This window comes from Lissotriton vulgaris, chromosome 3_1, assembly GCF_964263255.1.
Source record: "Lissotriton vulgaris chromosome 3_1, aLisVul1.2, whole genome shotgun sequence".
Lineage (NCBI taxonomy): Eukaryota > Metazoa > Chordata > Amphibia > Caudata > Salamandridae > Lissotriton > Lissotriton vulgaris.
The window spans coordinates 1,750,825,343-1,750,844,873 of NC_141689.1; positions in this window are offsets into that span (position 1 = coordinate 1,750,825,343).

Genomic DNA, 19,531 nt, shown 5'->3' on the forward strand with positions numbered 1-19,531 from the left:
GTGTTTTTCCCGGCCTGTCACCTTCACCATATTTCTTCACAATCGCCTATTTGTGTAAAAACTTCACCTCCCTGTCCACCTCTTCCTGATATGCCGTCAATTTCCCGCGAATCTGCCCCAGTATTCCCACTGATGGTGTTGTGTAGTATTGTGTTTCAAGCGTGTGCAACTCCGATTCTAGGCATTTTAAGCTATATCTAATGTCCCTGAGCACTTTATTCTGCCCTGCTATGCAATGTCCACGCATGATGACTTTGAAGGTCCCCCACAATGTTCCAACCAAATCTACAGAGTTTTTATCAAAATATTCTTTTATGTGTGTGTGCAGTTCTTCTTTGAATGCTGTATCTAGCAGCACGTTAGGGGACAGGCGCTAGGCAAAGGGCTGTCTGTATGGCTGGGGTACCTGTGGGGTCAGAGTAACTGAAGAGTGGTCAGAGAGCGTGCGGTAATGATGGGAGGCATCCAACACCCAGGAGTGTAGCTCTGGAGAAGTGAACCAGAAGTCCAGCCTCGACCAGGCATTGTGAGGGTATGTTATACAAGGGCCCTCCCGGACTTGGGGGTGGAGGCTACGCTAGGTGTCCAATAGTCCGTAGTCATTTACAAGTTGTTGCAAGACCGCATCTGCTAGTGAGTGGTGCATACATGACGCTCCTACCCTATCACACTCAATGGACATTACCATGTTAAAATCCCCTCCTCAGACTAATGCTTCCTCTCCCATGGACTGTATGGCATGCCACAGCTTCCGATAGAAGGAGGGATTGTCCACATTTGGCCCGTATACATTGGCAATTAGAACCTGCCTCTGAAACAGCATTCCCAACACCAGCACATATCGCCCCTCTGTGTCACTAACTACTTTCTGGGTTGTCCATGAGGTACCTCTTTTAATTACCGTTGCCACTCCATGGGAGTAGTTGGAGTAGCATGAGGCAAATATTTCACTCCATCTGTGAGATTGCAGACTATTACAGGTAGTTGTTGTGAGGTGTGTCTCCTAGAGCAGACATATCGCAGCAGAGTGTTGCAAAAGATGGGACTGTATCAGACATGTCTTCTATGGTAATTTAGACAGCGTATGTTCCATGTTAGACTAGTTAGAGTCGACATAAGTATATTGAAGAGTGTGTATCACTGGTTATAGACGGTGTCACCATGGTTCGTGATGTTCCCCAATGTTTTAGAAGGTCTCTAAAGAGGTGTGTGCCATGTCTATCAAGAATTGGTACAAAGTAAAAAGTAAAGTACTTTACAATGAACCAAAAACAACTTCAAACAGTCCCACCCTAACCCCCCAATCAGGTTGAGTCTTAGAACTATCCACCCTCCCGATTCTAACATTTCCAAATTTAGGTAATTGGGGAATCATCCCAGAGGGGAGTGAGGTTGCCGGCATACTGCCCCGTCACAACGTAACAGGGTGGGCGAGCGTCAAGAACCACTAGTAAAATAATTTTCCATGCCCACAATTGATTGAACTAATGCAACTTGTTAAATTGGTTCCTGAAACACATTTTAAAATGATGAAGCCACTGCCGAGTATGAAGCTATGGTGTGATAAAGGCATTAGTCATTGTCACTTAGCTGGCTCTGTGCCTGAGTGTACGTGTCCCGCTTCTGGTCTCTTTGTTGTCTCGACTGTTGATTGGCATACTTCAGTGTAGTACTTGCTTCGTGAAAAAGAGGAGTTTGCAGGATAGAGCATGGCGTATTTATGTCATGCCTCTGCAGCAATTTCTTGGCCGGTAGAAACTCTCTCCTTGCAGCTTGAACCGCCTGCGTGAAGTCGGGATAGAGTGAGATTGCATTATTCTGATATTGGAGCTCTCCACATTCTTGCGCTAGTCGTAGGACTGTATCCCGGTCCCTGTAATTGAGTAGGTGGGTCAGTATGGGTTTCAGGGGGGGGGGGCACCCGGTGGGTGCCGGGCCCCAAGGTACGGTGGGCCAGCTCAATCAGGAACATAGCTGAAAGGTCCATCCCGAACAAATCCTAGAACATTCCCTCAACATATTTCTCCATGTTTGATTTGTTCGTGGACTCTGGCATCCCCGTTATTCGAACATTATTCCTCCATGAGCGGGCTTCAAGATCTTCATTTCGTGCCTTTATGACCTCCAGGACCTTGTCCAGCAGCAGTAGGTGAATGTGTTTTTCAGCTTGGTGATCGTCGGTGTCTGAAACTCTTTTTTCCAGCTCCGTCAATTGCGCCTCGTGTTTGTCAACTTTACAGGAGACATGGTCTGCAAACGAGTCTAATTTAGCTTTGATTTCTTTCAAGCCGCCTTTTACTTCACGTAGCATTGTTTTTAACATTGTCGTCTTGATTGTGCTCCAGCTGTGTCTCCAGTACCAGCATTTGCAACATGACATCACCATCCTCATTTCAGGTGGAGCCCCTGTCAAAAGTGAGCTTTAGCTGTTTATTGTCGCCGTTCCCCATTGTTGACCTGCGTTGCGGCAATACCATTTGTGGTGAGCGAGGTTTCAAAGTGAGAAACTGGAATGGGCTGGATGTCTATTAGGTGTGCAGACTCCTCACGCTCACTGCAATTGCAACAGTTAAAATGGACAGTTAGTCTAACATAGTTGGTGCATCAGGCATGCCTCCAGCGCTTGAGCGACACACAAGCGGCCTGTACAGGTGTGAGCTCTCGGACTCACCAATTTCAGCAGGTCTGTGCAGATAGATTCAGCAGTCAGTGCATAGTGTGGGCACAACCAGTCAGCAACCTGATCTATCCATGGCAGCCAGGAACCCAGCCATCCACGACTGCCATTTTGTTTGTTACGGCGAGTACTCAACCTCTTCTGCCCAGGATTGTCCCCAGCTCCAGGGCCCAATGGGTGTATATAGGATTGAGCGGGGGAGCACCTCAGATCGCGACTGCCGTGCGCGCCAGTCCATGACCCGCCCAATGTGTCTCTCAGCAATATCGACTGCCCCCAGAGAGGGATGATGTATACCGGCAGTCACAGGGGCACTTAGCAGTGATCTGGGCAGCACGAGTCCCACGACAGAAAGCAGCCGTCCCCTCCTGTATGTCCTTCCACCTCACCAGCACAGCACTTGGTTCCACTCCACGCTTCCCCCGCTGCAGGCCGGATTCTCAGCGCGAATGCCGCAGCCACACCAGGAGCCCACCACGCATCCGAGGCACCGCCGAACAACCCCACCTTCCTCTCCGCTCACCGTGAGACCTTCGGCAGGGCACCAGATGTACTGCATCTGTGGACACCAGATCTTGCAGCAGGCGCACCACCACAGCCTCTGAAGCCGCAAAAGTCTGGCTATTCAGCAGAGCTTCACTCAGCCTCTCACCCCCTTCAGTCAGGCCGTCTGCCGCCAGCAGCAGTCCAGGTCATCAGCAGCGATTTGCACTTCAGAAAGCAGGTATTTGTTCACAACTTAGAATTGGAAGCACATTTACAGAAACGACAGGATGGGTGGTTATTTAGCAGGATTTTGTGCAATATTATGCTCGGCTGGCAGAGCCCCTTATCTAAGCAACCATTTTGCAGCTCGGCTTGACCATGTCCCAACTGAAGGAACAGTTGAGTTCACCACGTTATGTTCAAGCATGGCTTGGAAATTTGTAGGCATGGAGTTTTTGGGGACCATAGCATATGTTCCCCAATGATATGAAATACATTATAGTCATGATGGTTCATCTTTCAAGATGGGTTAAAGTAGAACCAGTTAGCGAACCAAAGACTAAAAAGGGAACAGATTGCTTTTAGAAGGTTTCTGCCAGGGAGGGAATGACAGGAGAAATCATATTTGATAATGGTGTTTAGTTTACTTCAGTAGAGAGGATAATTTTTCTGAATAAGTGTGCTGTAAAACTTGTAAGAACATCATTATACCAAAGCAATGGTAAATTGGAATGCTTCAATAGGATCTTAGTTGAATAAGTACAATCTATACTTAGAAATAATATGGATGTGAGTATTGTGGTTAAGAAACTAGTTTGGTCGTATCACACCACAACACATAGTGTTACTGGGGAAATCCAATTTAAATGGAATTAAATGAAATGAAAAATTGCACTTGTATAGCAAGCGCATAACTACCCGGAGGCTTCGCAGCGCTTTGTCAGGCTCCCGGGTAACTTAGTACGCTTTTGTGAACAAGTAGGTTTTTAGATCTCTCCTGAATGACATTCGGTTGTTATTTTGTCTAAGGGTTAGAGGCAGGGAATTCCAGAGCCTTGCCGCTGTGTGAGTGAAAGAGCGACCACCCCAGCGTGCTTTCTTGATTTTTGACGTGGTTGCCAAATGCAATGAAGCCGAGCGAAGGGCTCTGGACGGTGAGTAAGGTAACACTAGGGGGTACAAAACTGCCGGGCCTGTTCGATGGAAAGATTTGTGCAAAATGCACATGGCCTTAAACTGCGTTCTGGCAGCCACTGGAAGCCAATGGAGTTCTTTTAGAGCATTCCTTGCTGATTGCCAGCGAGGGATGTTAAATAATAATCGGGCGGCACAGTTTTGGGTGACTTGGAGCCTGTTGGTCACTGCCACCGGGGCTTCTAGATATAAAACATTTCCATAGTCCAGGCGAGAGAGTGTAAAGGCCTGTACCATGACCCTTCTCGCCTGGAATGGAAGCAGAGGGAGCACTTTGCGGAGCATTTTCATTAGCCCCACACATGTGGAGGCAGTTTTGGTGGCTTGGAATGAGAAATCCAGCGCTCTGTCAAGCCAGATTCCCAGACTCTTTATCTGCGCTTTAGGGGGAGGGGGGCACCGAGACATGAAGGCCAGATAAACGCCAAGGAGGTCAGGGAAGGGTTACCCAGTAACATGATCTCGGTCTTCTCCCCGTTGAGTTTGAGGTGGGAGGATTGCATCCACTTAGCAACAGCCTCTAGACAAGGGCCCAAGGTGTTAGACGAACCCTCATCGTGGTCCAGAGAGACCACCAGTTGGGTATCATCTGCGTAGGTGACAATCCGCACACCAAAAGGGAGGACTATCTTCTCCAGAGGCTGCATATAAACATTAAAAAGGGTGGGGCTCAGGGAGGAGCCCTGCGGAACCCCACAGCTAAGCGGATGCTTAGATGATACCACCTCGCCCTCAAACACCTGGAAAAAGCGCTCCTCCAAGAAGGAAGTCAGCCAAGTCAGGGCCGCGCCCGACACACCCATGCCCTTCAAACGATGTAATAGTGTGGCATGGTTTACAGTGTCGAACGCGGCACTGAGATCAAGAAGTATATGATGGCTGTTTTTCCTCCCTGGTCCATTATAGCTCTAGCTGCCTCCGTCACTGCCAGAAGGGCAGTTTCAGTACCATGCTGGGGGCAAAACCACGTCTGGGAGACCAGTAGAAGATTGTTGGACTCTAAATAATCCACTAAGATTTTATTGATATGTCTCTCTAACAGTTTACTCATCCACGGAAGCAGCGAGATAGGGCGGAAATTGGACAGATTGTTCTGATCCAAATTTGGCTTTTTCAACATCAGAGGGAGAAAACCTGCCACAGACCTGTGTCCTTTCTGTATGACTGAGGTCTTTTAGAAGAAAGATGTTTGCGAATGGTGGAAAACTGATGAGAGAGAGTCTAATCTGGATTCTTCAGAAAGATTGGATGTTGAAAAAAAGAAAAAAGGTGTAAATTAAAAATAGTAGACTAGGTACGTGTTAAAATCCCCTTGTAGTGGGCAAAGGTATGTTTCAATTTAAAGAACCAGCACAAGTATGTGAGTTATGAATAAATTCCGTAAAATTGCCGGATGGCAATTGGTGGAGAACTTCCTAGGTTGTTTGGATTCCTGGGGACCTCAATTGGTTTTGCAAAAAAGTGAATGATTATTCAAGGCTGGAAAAGAATGACAATTTGGAAAGAAGAAGCACTCACGGTAGGCATGTCCCTAAAGAATGGCAACATTTTGACAAATAGAAAAAAAGGCATGTACTTACAGAAGTTTGAGAATTGAGAACAATTTGTGTGTTTTTTAATTGTATTTCATGTATATAATTTCTTTTCATTTTTATCATTGTGTTAGCTCTAGAAATCGTGGGTGGGGTGGTACTATTACATTTTACATCTGTTTGTAGTAAGAAGTAGTTTTCAATATTTTAGGTTAAAAGATGTTTTTATAAAAAGGGGAGAAATGTGGTAATGTGGTGTTTGGATTGTTGACATGTCATTGAATGCAGCGATGTCATGAGGAGCTACATTACATGTATGTCAGTCATCCCAGGGGGGCCAAGCTGTATGGACTAATATCTTCAGGGCCGGACTGGCTACCGGGAAGTTTGGAATGCTGCTGAGCTGTGGGCTGATTTCGTTGATGGGGATCTGGTGTACTAAACGAAATTAATTTTGCTTTCATTATTTCGAAGCACACGCATGTCTCCATGAACTAAATCAGCCCCCACTGCAGTAAAATCAGTCAGCAGCTCGGCAGCATTCCAAACTGCCCGGTAGCCAGTCCGGCCCTGCATATCTTGTTTGCCAATAAACATATCTTTTAACAATAATCCTTGTGAAGGAAGTACTACAGGTGATTGATGGATTTTAAAAGTGGTAGGGCTGAAATGTTCTACCCAAGTAAGAATCATGAGCGAGTGCAGCCAATGCCCCCAAGCAATGGGTGGAGAGGGGATGTGGGGTGTAGGGTGATGGGGTGTGTACGGTTTATAGTGATAGAGTCACTGAAAACCAAATAGGGATTACATGAGAGCAGGTGAGTCAGAAGCACCCACAGCCCAACAAGGCATCCACAATGGGTTTTATCCCTTGAATACATCCAACATTTGATATATGCATGCCCTCCTTCTGCCTTTGAACCTTTCAAAGATTCTTGGGTCTCATGTGTCCCCCCCCCCACACACACTACCCCATGTGCGTTGAAACACTTTTTTGGCAAGCATGTAGCTCATGCACACACACATACACTTCAAACAACATTTTCACAGCGCTGTTTTCTTTCTAGGAGGCATATGCTCATGCCTCTGCCACTCGTGCCCTGAAAACTGACTCTTCTCACACACCCGTCCATTAGCTTCACACTTCTAACACTTGATTGCCCTCCACTCTTGCATTCTGCTATGCAAGAGCTATGGAAACATTCTCTTGCCACCCAAGTTCTACCCTCAGTCTCTTCTCCACTACATTTTGTTTCTTAGGAGCCATGTGCATACACATCTGCTTCTCATATTGTAGTGTAGTTCCTATTTTCCCAATTGGCCCTGCGCATTGGAATAACATAAACAGTAGTATCGACGTAGAAGTGCGGATCTTCCAGGCCTCCACTGACTATGCTAAACTTAATTGGGTTTGTTACCAACTAGCTCAGAGGTCGCTGAAAACTTTCTTGAATGCATAGGAAGTGATCAGCTTCCCTGGCACAGCCAAGAAGGGATTCAGTTTTCCAACAACCGTGCAACATGACAACTTTGCTCCTCAGATCAAGAGTCAATCTCTAGGGTCGTGTGAAACAATAGACAGTTATTTTACTCAGTCAGTGTTTGTGCAGTTTACTTTCACAATATGTAGAGAATAGAGAGACGGGCGTTGTCAATAAAGGGTAACATTTATTGAACAGTCTTTCTTCTCGTACAAGAGAAATGAATTGCCACAATTGCAAGACTTGTTATTATAAAAAGTACGTACAGTAAGATGAGTATTGCGAAATAATACTGTAAAAGCATTGATATGGTTTCTTAGCCATACAATGGTTTAAAATGAATAAAACATATATACATTCATATATACATTAGGCTAAAATACTCAACTGGTGCTTCTAACTACGCCTACCCCAGTGTACCTGACCTAAGCCTAATACTTGGGAGGGGAGTAAGTAAGTAGCTTTAAGTTAAGTTGGTTTTGTCAAGGTTTGCTTCAAGAATTCTCTCTAAGGGTTTAGTCAACACCATACCTCTGCAATAGAATGATGGAGGTCTGGTATCTCCTTCAGGGGGTCGATATCCCAGTCACCCGCAAGGGTAGACTAGAAACGCCGGAGCTGGATTTCTCTGCAGGAGAAAAGACAGCGTCTCTCTCAGCGCGTTGAGGAGGAGGAGGGGCAGCGTCCGCGGGCAGCTTGCATCTGCTGGGCTCTTGCAGGGGGACGGCTGTTCAGCTCCTAAGTTCACCACACCATCGTTCGCTAGTTAGTAGCGATAGCAGTAGCGATAGCAGCTATGGTATCATCAGCATAACAGCAGCTTCAGCAGCAGCGAGACAGCGTTTGCTTAAGGCAACGTTGGTAATATTTATACCTGAAAGGTGCCTTGTTTGACGTAAGTTTTTGGACATAAGACGTCAATAAAGATGTCACTAGGAAGTGATCGTCTATCAGTGCTCATTAGAGTTCTATTACTAATCAAAACATACACACACAAAATGGAAGGTGCACACAATTAGAGTCACAAAGAGCAATAATGTATTAAGTCTTTTCTTCTTTATTTAGTAAAGTTCATTGGACATAGGCACAGCCAACGCGTTTCGTTCCATCTGCCTTTAGGAACTTCGTCAGGGCAAAAGAATATATATCTGTACTGTTGCCGATGTTGGATACGTTTATAAGGATCAATCCAGTAATCACCAAATGTAGGTCAAAGTCTTAAGATCTGAAAGGACAGCGTCCTCACTAGGAAAAAGATGGAATCCTAAGGGTGTCTTCTCAGTAGGCCAGGGCTGTCTGATGTCAGGTATGTCATAAGTTGGTAATCACAAATGAGTTAATATAAGCGGGCTCTAGTATATCTCGTGGGGAATTTTATAGTGTGGCTCATCACTTCGTTTTCCAGGAAGAGCCAATTACGTGGACGTAACCGCCACCAGTCCGTAATCTGGTAATGTGTTTGTGGCAATGACCACCAAGCACCTATAATAGGGTGCTCCTGTCGCGTAGTTCCGTATCCCGTGGCGTCCAGGACGCCACGGGATACGGAACTACGCGACATGACATACCTGACATCAGACAGCCCTGGCCTACTGAGAAGACACCCTTAGGATTCCATCTTTTTCCTAGTGAGGACGCTGTCCTTTCAGATCTTAAGACTTTGACCTACATTTGGTGATTACTGGATTGATCCTTATAAACGTATCCAACATCGGCAACAGTACAGATATATATTCTTTTGCCCTGACGAAGTTCCTAAAGGCAGATGGAACGAAACGCGTTGGCTGTGCCTATGTCCAATGAACTTTACTAAATAAAGAAGAAAAGACTTAATACATTATTGCTCTTTGTGACTCTAATTGTGTGCACCTTCCATTTTGTGTGTGTATATTTCGGATTTATCCACCTCTTGGTAGCGGGTGGAGGAAGTAGCTTGCACCACCCTAAATCTAGAACTATAAGATCCTGAGTGCTTGACCTGGTCTGCTGCCTTGGTCTTTTTGAATTTTTGTTGTTTACTAATCAAAACATAGCAAGAGGGGATTTCCAGGTTGCTGAGTTTTTATCTTGTTGAAGAACTCGGAGTGTTAATCTAGGAATCTTAGATAGTAACTTCTGCTATGTCATTGCACTAATTGGCTGCAAAGGAAGTGGCAGAGAAAGCGATTCTGAAATGTGGCTCTGTTCGTGTGAGGCCAGAGATGAGTTTCTGAATATTGCACTTGAACGGTTATGCCAATATAGGGAATAAATGGATTTATAGCCGGATAGGGGCATAAGGTCACAGTATCGATCAGGGTCCTAGATTAGAACGCTACAATATCTTCTCTCTGGTCAGAGGCTCGTTTCCCCCTTGAGTTGCGGCCTGTCCTTATGGGAGAAGGGGCAACGGCCCCTCATCATTTTCTGGAGAAGAAGAGTGTCTATCAGGCTATGCAAAGGTCAGTCGGACAGACACTCTTCTTTTCAGGCCAGTCAACCAGGAGCTAGACAGGCACTAAAGTTGCAGGGTCCTACCTACCTGAGCTTTGTCAGGGTGAGGATTTCACTGCATGACCACCTCTGCCTGACAAAAGTGAATCAAGGTCCTCCCGCTCGTGACGAGGGGGAGAGTTACTGATTGCATCAGACCTGGGCAATTCAGTTTTAAGACCTGAAGTGCCCTGGGCTAAGTGTCAATCAGTGATACTTCGTCGAAGAATAGAGCGGTGCCAGAAGGCTCTCTGCCCCATCCCACTCTGTGATGAGTGGGGGACTGCTGCTAGAAGAGGCAGTAGTCCCATACCTTCTGGGATCACCAAGGTTTTCCTCTCCAGGAACTGCATAGCAGGTAAGTCTTTGGTGTGTGCATGTGTGTATGCATGTATAAATGTATACATTTATTGTGAGTGAGTGTTGTGAATGTGTGTGTGTGTGGGGGGGAGGCACGTGCCACCCTACCTGACAAAATTACCAGCCACCATGACCCCTCCCCTGTAGCAGTTGAATAAGGCAAGCAGACGATTAGTGTGTGGAACTGTTTATTAGGGTGTGTGCCTATGCACCATGTGCAGCACCAGGAGATGGGGACAAAGAATTCACTCATAGACTAGAAACAATTGGACAAGATGGGCACACTACACAAACACTCATAGAAGGATCATTTGAGAGGAACATGCTCCCTTGCACTTTTCTCCTTCCTCCTCCTCCGCCTGCCCATCCTTCTTCAGTATATACATGGTTGTCTATTCCTGCATGCCAGGCTCATGTACTCCAGTAAGTGTGTCAAGTTGGAGTCTATGATCTTGTCTTCCACCAGGATAGGCTTGTCCTGCCTCCTTTACGAAGAATGTGGGCAAATCCATTAATCTCCCTGCAGTACTGATGTCCCCTGGAGGCTGCAGGGAAAGAGAGAAAGTTGACAACAGCGACCCTGGTTCCTGCAGTTTACTTAGAACAGGTGCCCTTATGTCCAATAACAGCCTGACTGTAGTAGTGCAGCCAGTGTTTCACTGCGCTAATTAGGAAATAGGCACCCTGGCTGCTGTTTCATCTAAGAAATGCAGCAATTATCAGGGTTCAGGAGGTTCTTTTAGGCTTGTGGGACCCCGGTGTCACTACACCTGCTGCACCATAGCAAGATATGCCCCTGCCTGTCTGTGTCTCATTTCCTTACTGTACTGCAGCAGGGGTTCCTTCATAGGGGTCAGGGCCGGACTGGGTCCGGGCGTTTTGGCATGTTGCCGAGCTGGGGGCTGATTTCATTGATGGGGGCCTGCGTGTGCTGAAAAACATTTGTTTTGCTTTGTTTATTTCGAAGCACATGCAGGTTCCCATCAACGAAATCAGCTCCCACCGCAGTGAAATCTGCCCCCCAGCTCGGAAGTATGTCAAAACACCTGGTAGCCAGTCTGGCCCTTATAGGGGTGCAGGGATGTTGACCACCTACTGATTTGAGACACTACCGTCTAGGCTCATTATTTTTACTATGTAAATTGCCCCGTACCTCCATTGATATTACTTGCTTAAGGAGCAGAGCTACGGGGCTCTCACAAAAGTAGTAGGTTGGTGTAATGAGCAGCTAAGGTTGTTAACTGAGCATCGCATGTCAGATTGGCCTTTCATTTTGACGTGGCCTGCCCGACATCTGCAGTTCTGGCTTCCACATTGAAGGTTACCATGGAGCTTGGCGGGCAAAGTCTTCTTGGAGTATTGTGTTTGCATGCCCTGGCCAATCGTAGCGCTGCTCTTATGCTGGTTAGTATTATCAGCAACATAAGAGCAGTGCTTGGATTGGCTGTGGAGTTCAGGCATATTTTCTTCTGCTAGCAAATACATTTTTACATTAAGGCAGAATTAGGGGGGAGGATTAGTGACAAGTATTTGGGGGCTAAGTGCCCAGGATGAGGAGGTGCTCACGGCCTCACAGTTCTCGACTCCCGCGGATCTCTGTTGACTCGAGCACCACCCGGCTGCAGGTTGACGGAGCGAGGCCAAGTGCTGCTTCCCCGGCTCTCCTCATTGGTGTGCCTCACTGGTGCTCACTGATGCTCAGCTCGACGATCACTGAACTGCTACTGAGCCTTCGATCACTGCCCCATCTGTAGCCTACGGGTTCAGCGACCCTCAGAGAGCTGCAGAGCGGTGAAAGGAGGCGGCGGCGGCGGCGTCAATCAGCTGAGGTGAGCTGACGAACCTCCCACATGAGGGTAAGGGAAAGGGAGCCGGGGGCCGAGCCAAGCTGCGAGCGAGGCTGCCGTTAGAGGCTACCACAGAGTAAGAGCCCGGGGGGTTGACCAGGAGGCAGTCAGACTAGGTCTGGCTTGACTGCGGTCCTCCCCGTGAGCTCCACTTGCTAGCGCAACTACAACCACCGTGAGCCCCAAGTGAGCCCTTAGATACTCCAAGTGACAAACGATCAAGGGACAAAGCACAGTATAATTAAGACCACTTAAGAAACATACAAGTACCTATAGGATATCGAAAATCAAAAAAAAAGTGAAGCATAAGTGAAGTGAAGGACAAGCTCCTCACGACTAACGATACGTACAAGGAGCTACACTCAAGCACAAAGCACTCACCGCCCCCACAAGAGCGCTAAACGTCTGAAGACCAAACTGCTCTATTCTGAAGTGGGAGGCCGTGGGTGCAATCCACCTCCGTATCCTTCAAAATCCCTTGATGCAGTTGAGGTAGGCAGACCCCACCGTGAGGGGAAAAACATGCAAATGAACTCCCCAGCGCAGCCTACTAAATGGAAAAACAATCACCCCAGCGACATCAGGAGTCACTTTCCTCGGACGGATCAGCTGAATAAAAGCTTGCCCCACCAGCTGCTTAACAATATTACAACCCTTCATAACCATACTGCAACAGTCTCTACTTCTCCTCTCATGGCATCTCTTTACCCTGAAATAATTGTTCGTGATAGGGTCTCAGTCACGACATCTCCATCCAGTTTACATTTTCCTTCCCTCTTTCCTAATCACCAACTACCAAACCAAAGGCCAGACGATCTGCACAAACCAAAGTCCGCCTCTGCTCTGCTATCATCACTAGTCACACTGACCTCTCACAGAGCCGACTATGAATAAAAACCTGAGCCAGAAATCACGACCCCCAAAAAAGTCAAAACAAAAGCGAGAGTACAAGAACCACCTTGTAAATCACCAGATTCAGTAAGATGGATCTCGTCGACGCACTCTCCTACTCAAGCTTTACAGCTTCTGGCCTACGGAAGTTTGTCGCCCAACGACGCTAAACCAGTCCAACCCAAAGAACCACTGGAAGACCATGTTCAAAAACTGAGTTTTGACTTTCCCTCGTTAACATTTACCCCGTTCCCAGTCCTTGGACAGCACTCCCTCCCTACTGGGGCCAACGTCCTAAGCCAGTACAAGATTAAGGTTAGCGCTTCCAATGTCTCTTTAACAAACGCTAACAGCCGCAAGGCGGAAATAATAACTTGCAACTCTTATCAAGATCAAAACAAAAGTTCCCAAATTAATAAACTTCTGTCAAGCAAATTAGACACCAATAAGTCACATCATTACTCATCTGGAAATATGCTCTCTCCACTAGAAACTAGCCAAGTGGATCTGTTTGATATTCCAGCCATGCTCAAAGTTGAGGCGCTTCTCTCAGTTGCCAATCAAGCCCTGAACACAATGGCTAATGCCGCACATATGCATGCTGACAAACTACACACGCAGATTAATATCTTACACTTAGTAGCTGATTCAATATTGGGAATAGACTCAAAGCTCAAGAAATTAAACTCTCTGATACTGAGAGCCCAAAACAATGTGGAACAAAATCAAATCCTAAGTTCAAATCGAATCTTGAATTTAAACGAATCTGTAACCCTAACACAGATCCCCAATGGTTGCAATTGTAATCCGCTCTTGAAAAAACTAGAATCACTCCCAGAAATAATGTCCACCCTGATTGAAGATTTGAAGGACGCTGCCCATGCCAGACCACAGAAAACTACTACTCCCTTGCACCCCCAAGCCCAGAATAAGTCCCCCGGAAAAACAGCCAATTCTACCAATGTCGAGCAATCAAGCAGCGATATAAATGACAAAGGAACAAAACATTCATCTCATGGTGTTAATTCAAGCAGCCATCTCCTCGCTGCCGTAAAAGGGCAGGTACTAGGCATCCAGGGAAGTGATGATCACTCCACCCATCTATCTGCCACAAATTTGCCAACATCAAAAGCCCAAGAAAAAACAACTCTTAATAACATTGAATATGTTTCAGCCAACTCCCAGACTTGCGCCGGGCCCTTAAGCACGACTCTTCAAACCACGAAGGAAGGCAATCCTATATCCAGGAGAGACAAGAAAAAAATAAAGAAATTAAATAAAGCTAAAAAAAAGGGTAACGCCTTACTACAGTGGTTAGGAACAGACAAGAGCAAACTAAAAACCACTCTACCACCGTTAACGGGAACATCCGCCTTTCACAAAGAAGAGATCACAGAATCTCCTGTTGTAATCCCAACCAAAGCTACCAATGTCTATAATCACCCGTCAGACCAAATCAAGAATTTGTCGAATCCTATGGACAAAAAAAATCGCAGAGAATAACAAAAACAAAAAAATACACTCTATTTTTGCTAAGGCCAGGGAAAACTTTACTAATCCGTCTAACAAAAGCTCTACTCATACTGAGCGATCAAAAAAACGTATTGATCAGAACCCAAAGCCTGAAATAAGAACCTATCAGGATGACTTTTCCACGTTTAAAATAGAGGATGAAGTCACACACTTGGAAAAAACTGCAGAAGCGCCTCCAACTCAAGTTAAAATGAAAGATGAGAATGGAAAGAAAAAGCAAACAGACCATTCCCGGGCCTCAATAAAAATAGGTGATCCCTCAACCCAGTTCACTCTAAAAAAACTGAGAGAAAGTGTCCACTTCAAGGACACCAGCCCTCCGACTCCTAAATTAAACAGTCGAGACGACTCAGAGCTTGCAATCACCGAGAACCAACACACTGAGAAATTAGTGCCTTCCACTAAACAACAAAACTTGAATAACCCAAACCCAAATTCTCGAGAACTGTATCATTTCTCTCAAGAATACAATAAAATATTGCTGTACCCAGAATATGTATCCCAAGGAAAATGGGACATTTTAAATAGAGGAAACATCTTAAAACTATGCTCGCATCTCCCCCGGTTTATAAAATATAAAATCAACGGATATTGAAACTGTGGCCTTCCTGGAACCAGAACAGGGCCAGAAAAACGAATTGACGGTGGTAACCTTTTCCAACAAAGACCAGGCCACAATCCTAATGAACAACAAAGCTCAATTGAGTAACTGGGGCATCCAGGTCAGCTTTCCGACCACCATTAAATACCCAGATTTTCTAAAAGATAACATACAGAACTCACTAACGGCAGACATTAACAAATTGTTGTTAAACCAGGGCAAGCTGATCCAACAGCCTTCTTTGACGCATGTACCCCAAGACCAGGAATAAAATCTGTGCCGTGGATTGAGAATCCGCTTCAAATAATAGCGTCAAAAGCGGGTGGCCCACGTAAATGTGTTCTCATGCCATATAAATCACAAGATTGGTCTTGGCTCTCTCAGGCCTTAGGGTAATACACAGCAATTAAGGCCCGATGAAAGAACCACCTATGATAAAACGCAACACCTTAATATCAGCTCTTGGAATATTCGAGGTCTAACGAAAGAGAAAAACGGACAGCTAGCTAAAAGCCTCCTGAAGACTCAGGATATAATAGCCTTCAAGAAACCTGGGCCCTGGAAAACACAGTTTGGGAAGATTTTATTGTTATTGAATCCCATGCTATCCCCTCAGCTGCAGGTGGCCATGCCTGATCGCCATAAAGAACACACTAATCGCAAAGTTATCACTGCTCTCTATGGGCCAGGGTGACTACATCTTTATCAGCATTGAGTTTAACTGCCACAAAAAAGAAAAGTGGAGGCATCGAAAAATCATTCTCTGCAGCGTCTACCTGCATCCATTCAAAGTAAGACGAGAGATGACATTGAGCAAAATGCTCCCTGATATAATCAACTTTGAGGCTCATTACTGAAATGATATATGGCTGATAATGGGTGACTTTAACACCAATCTAATGAAGGTAGCACCCACTCTCTCTTCTCAAATATCCTCAATCGACGAAATGTGGTCTATTCCAGAGATAAAATCTCAGTTTTAAAGGAAGGAAGAAAAAGGGATGAAATTGTCAACACATCTAAACCAACTAGGCCTTTGTATTTTAAATGGAAGAATCGACTCAGATCAACCAGCAGCATATACTCACTCATCTTCCTTCCTAATGGCCACTCTGGATTATATATGGATCTCTGTAACTCACTTTCAATTAGTACAGCAGTTTTCCGAACCCCCTCATTGGAAAGAGATCACGCAACTCTCATGTGTAAAATTGATATTATGCATTCCCATCACCCGAAAATTGCCTTGATTGGAAAGGAATCCAATCTAGAGATCACCAAAAAACAAAGATGGTCTGAAGACGACCGGGAAACAATGGAAGGATGGGTGGACGATCTACTGAGTACATGGGTACCAGACTGCAATAGTCGTCCAACAGTTCAGTCATGGGAAATTTTCGTGACTGAGTTTAGAGACCAACTAGCCTTAAAGTTGACAAAATCTCAAGGTAAAAACCTTCCAGTTTCATCTTCCATCTCCGAGCAAAAACACCTAATAATTAACATCAAACATATCCTAAATAGGCTACAGCATAACAACGTCAACAACGAAAGTGCACATAAATCTCTCCAGGGCGAGATAACAATTGCCCGAAAAGAATACAGGTAGGCTAGGTTAATTTTAAAGAGACTGGAAGAAGAACAACATTGGGTTACTGCCCACAAGATCATAAAATCAAAAGATCAAAGAAAGTTCTGGAGTTGGATAAACAAGGCTGCTAAAACCACTAAGCCACAAAGCGCAACAAATATATCTCCAGCCGACTGGGAGGACTATATCAAAACCCTTTACCCAGAACCACGTGGCATAACCTGTAACACCCTCTCCATCAGCACCCACTTCAGCTCCCACGACGATACGACACCAATTACCAAGATAACCTCAAATCAAGTTGCACTCATAATAACGAAAGTGCGCTCAGGGGGGCGCCCCAGGACCAAACGGCATTTCTAACCAAGTATACAAAGCCTCCCCTCAGAAATGGGCCAACCTGTTGGCTCCTCTTTTCGAAACAGCGATACTGGGCAGACCCATCCCGGCTTCCTGGCGAGGATCTTTGCTTGTCCCCATCCATAAAAAAGGCTCTCGCTAAAGACCTGACAACTATCGGATGATAGCTCTCCTCGACGTAGACGGAAAGGCGTATCAGAGTGCCCTCTTATCAGAACTGACAACCTGGGTCGAAAATTGCAATTTAATTCCTTCTACACAAACTGGCTTCCAAAAGGGCTGCCATATTGAGGATAATTTATCTGTCTATCTCATATGATTGAATCCACACTAGCCACGAAAGGCAAATCATTATGCCTGGGCTTTATTGACTTTCAAAAGGCTTTCGATAGCGTGATCCGCCCCAAATTGTGGGAAAAATTGGCAAAATGGGGCATCCCTCAGCACATACTGAAAGCTCTTATTGCGCTACACACGGATACCTTGGTGAAAATAAGAGTCACCTCGAGATGGACATCAACCAACAAAATCTTTACCAACAGAGGCCTAAAACAAGGATGTATCCTTGCACCCCTACTCTTCAACCTATATCTAGCTGACCTTCCAAAATGGCTAGCTGGATGTCGAGCTTTCCCTCCGCGAATTGAACTAACAAAGATCCAAACCTTGCAGTATGCTGATGACACCATCTTACTCGATCAGACCCAGGTGGGCCTTCAAAGAATATTTAATTCCCTCCCGCAATATTGTAACTTTAATATACTGGAGATTAACATCGCCAAAACAAAAGTGATGACAGTTTCATTGTTGAAAACAAGAAAGAGCACTTGGTTTATCGAGGGTAAGGCACTAGAATCAGTCTCAGCATACAAATATTTAGGTGTCTGGATAGGCCATAAGGGGAGACCGACCGCACACATTGCCGCAATGCAGAGTGTCGCCCGCAGTTTAGAGGGAGCTTTCATTAGAACAAAGAGCTCCCTCCACTCTCCTGACCTCGCCCCACTAATAAGACTGATAGGCGCAAAACGTCTGCCGACAATAGCTTTCGGTGCTATAACCTACAAAGACATAATGTCCTGCTGGCTAGACAGAGCTCAGTCAGCATGCTTTCGTGGAGTGTTTCTACTACCAAACTCGACCTCTCATGCTCAAATCCGAATGGAATTCTCTTTGTCCTCCCGACACTGGGTCATGAGAGCAAGGTTTATTGCTTATTGTTTGAAGACAAAACTAGCTCGCCCCCATACTTTAAAAAGCATTGTACGGTCATTACTTAGTAATCCGGATACATCTTGGAACAAATATTTGTCATATTGCTTGGAATTTCTAAAGGCCCAAGATATATGGTCTGCTTCGATACCCACAGAGATGGCATCAAAACTCTTGAGTAAACAAGCAAAAATTATGTCTCACAAGAACGATTTCCAATTAATATTAAAGCTCTTTCACGGCAGTTGGGCCTCTAAACTTTATGCTCCCTAAACATTACTGCTTTATCCCTCATCACCAATGAAACTATTCTTCAAGCACCAATTAATGCGGCTTTGGTTTGGCCTAATTCCACTAATGGCCATTAAGCATGGACAAGGATATAAAAAAGGAATTTCTACACAATGCCGTTTTTACAATCTAGAGGAATAAAATGTTATTCACATCCTCTGCATTTGTAAACCCTTGATTGCCCTACAAGTCTTCTGGCTTTGTCCGATCTGGCTTTCTTTTAACATTAGGACATGCCATGAAGCATTAGAACTGTGTACAAGGGGTGACTCACCTCAGATGGCCACCCTTTTTGTACAATTTATGTCAGGAATGAAAAATTTACTACCTCAAGAATTAACTTGAATTCCCAAAAACAACCCCCCCCCTTTCTTTTATGTGCTTACAGTTTTTTTTTTTAAATCGCAATTATTGTCTGTAGAAATTGTAATGATTGTAATTAATTTTGCAAATAAAATACTTTGACTTTGACTCTGGGTGAAATTAATCCCTATTTCTGAGGAAAACTCATATGGCCTGGACTTTCTAGCAGAGAAACCAGATACTAAACCTAATTCAAGCCCTCCAGAATCTCCTCTGCAAACTCCTGCCAACTCGAAATGAGGCCCTCTTAAGCACTCGTTGTGGTATTATCTTTTACTAAGCACTATAACCGGTGTGGGTTTTCAGTACTGCTAGAGAATATTGTTTACCCTAATATCAAAACGTTGATATTGAGAACACAAAAATCAACAGGCTAGTGTTTATAGATTTAAAAAATGTTCAAGGTAGGTACATGTGGAGTTAAAAATAGTAAATCTTTACTTCCGTATATCCATTTATCTGTAGATATATTTTTCCTCAGTGATATTCCGTACTCCACATTCCAGAATACCACCGCATAATCAAAATACAATTCAATATTTTTATGCTTTTTAAAGCCCATTATCGTACCAGTTTTGCAAACTTAAAAATCTGTCTTAAACAATGTACACTTTTATACTCAACAACAGTGTAGAACTGT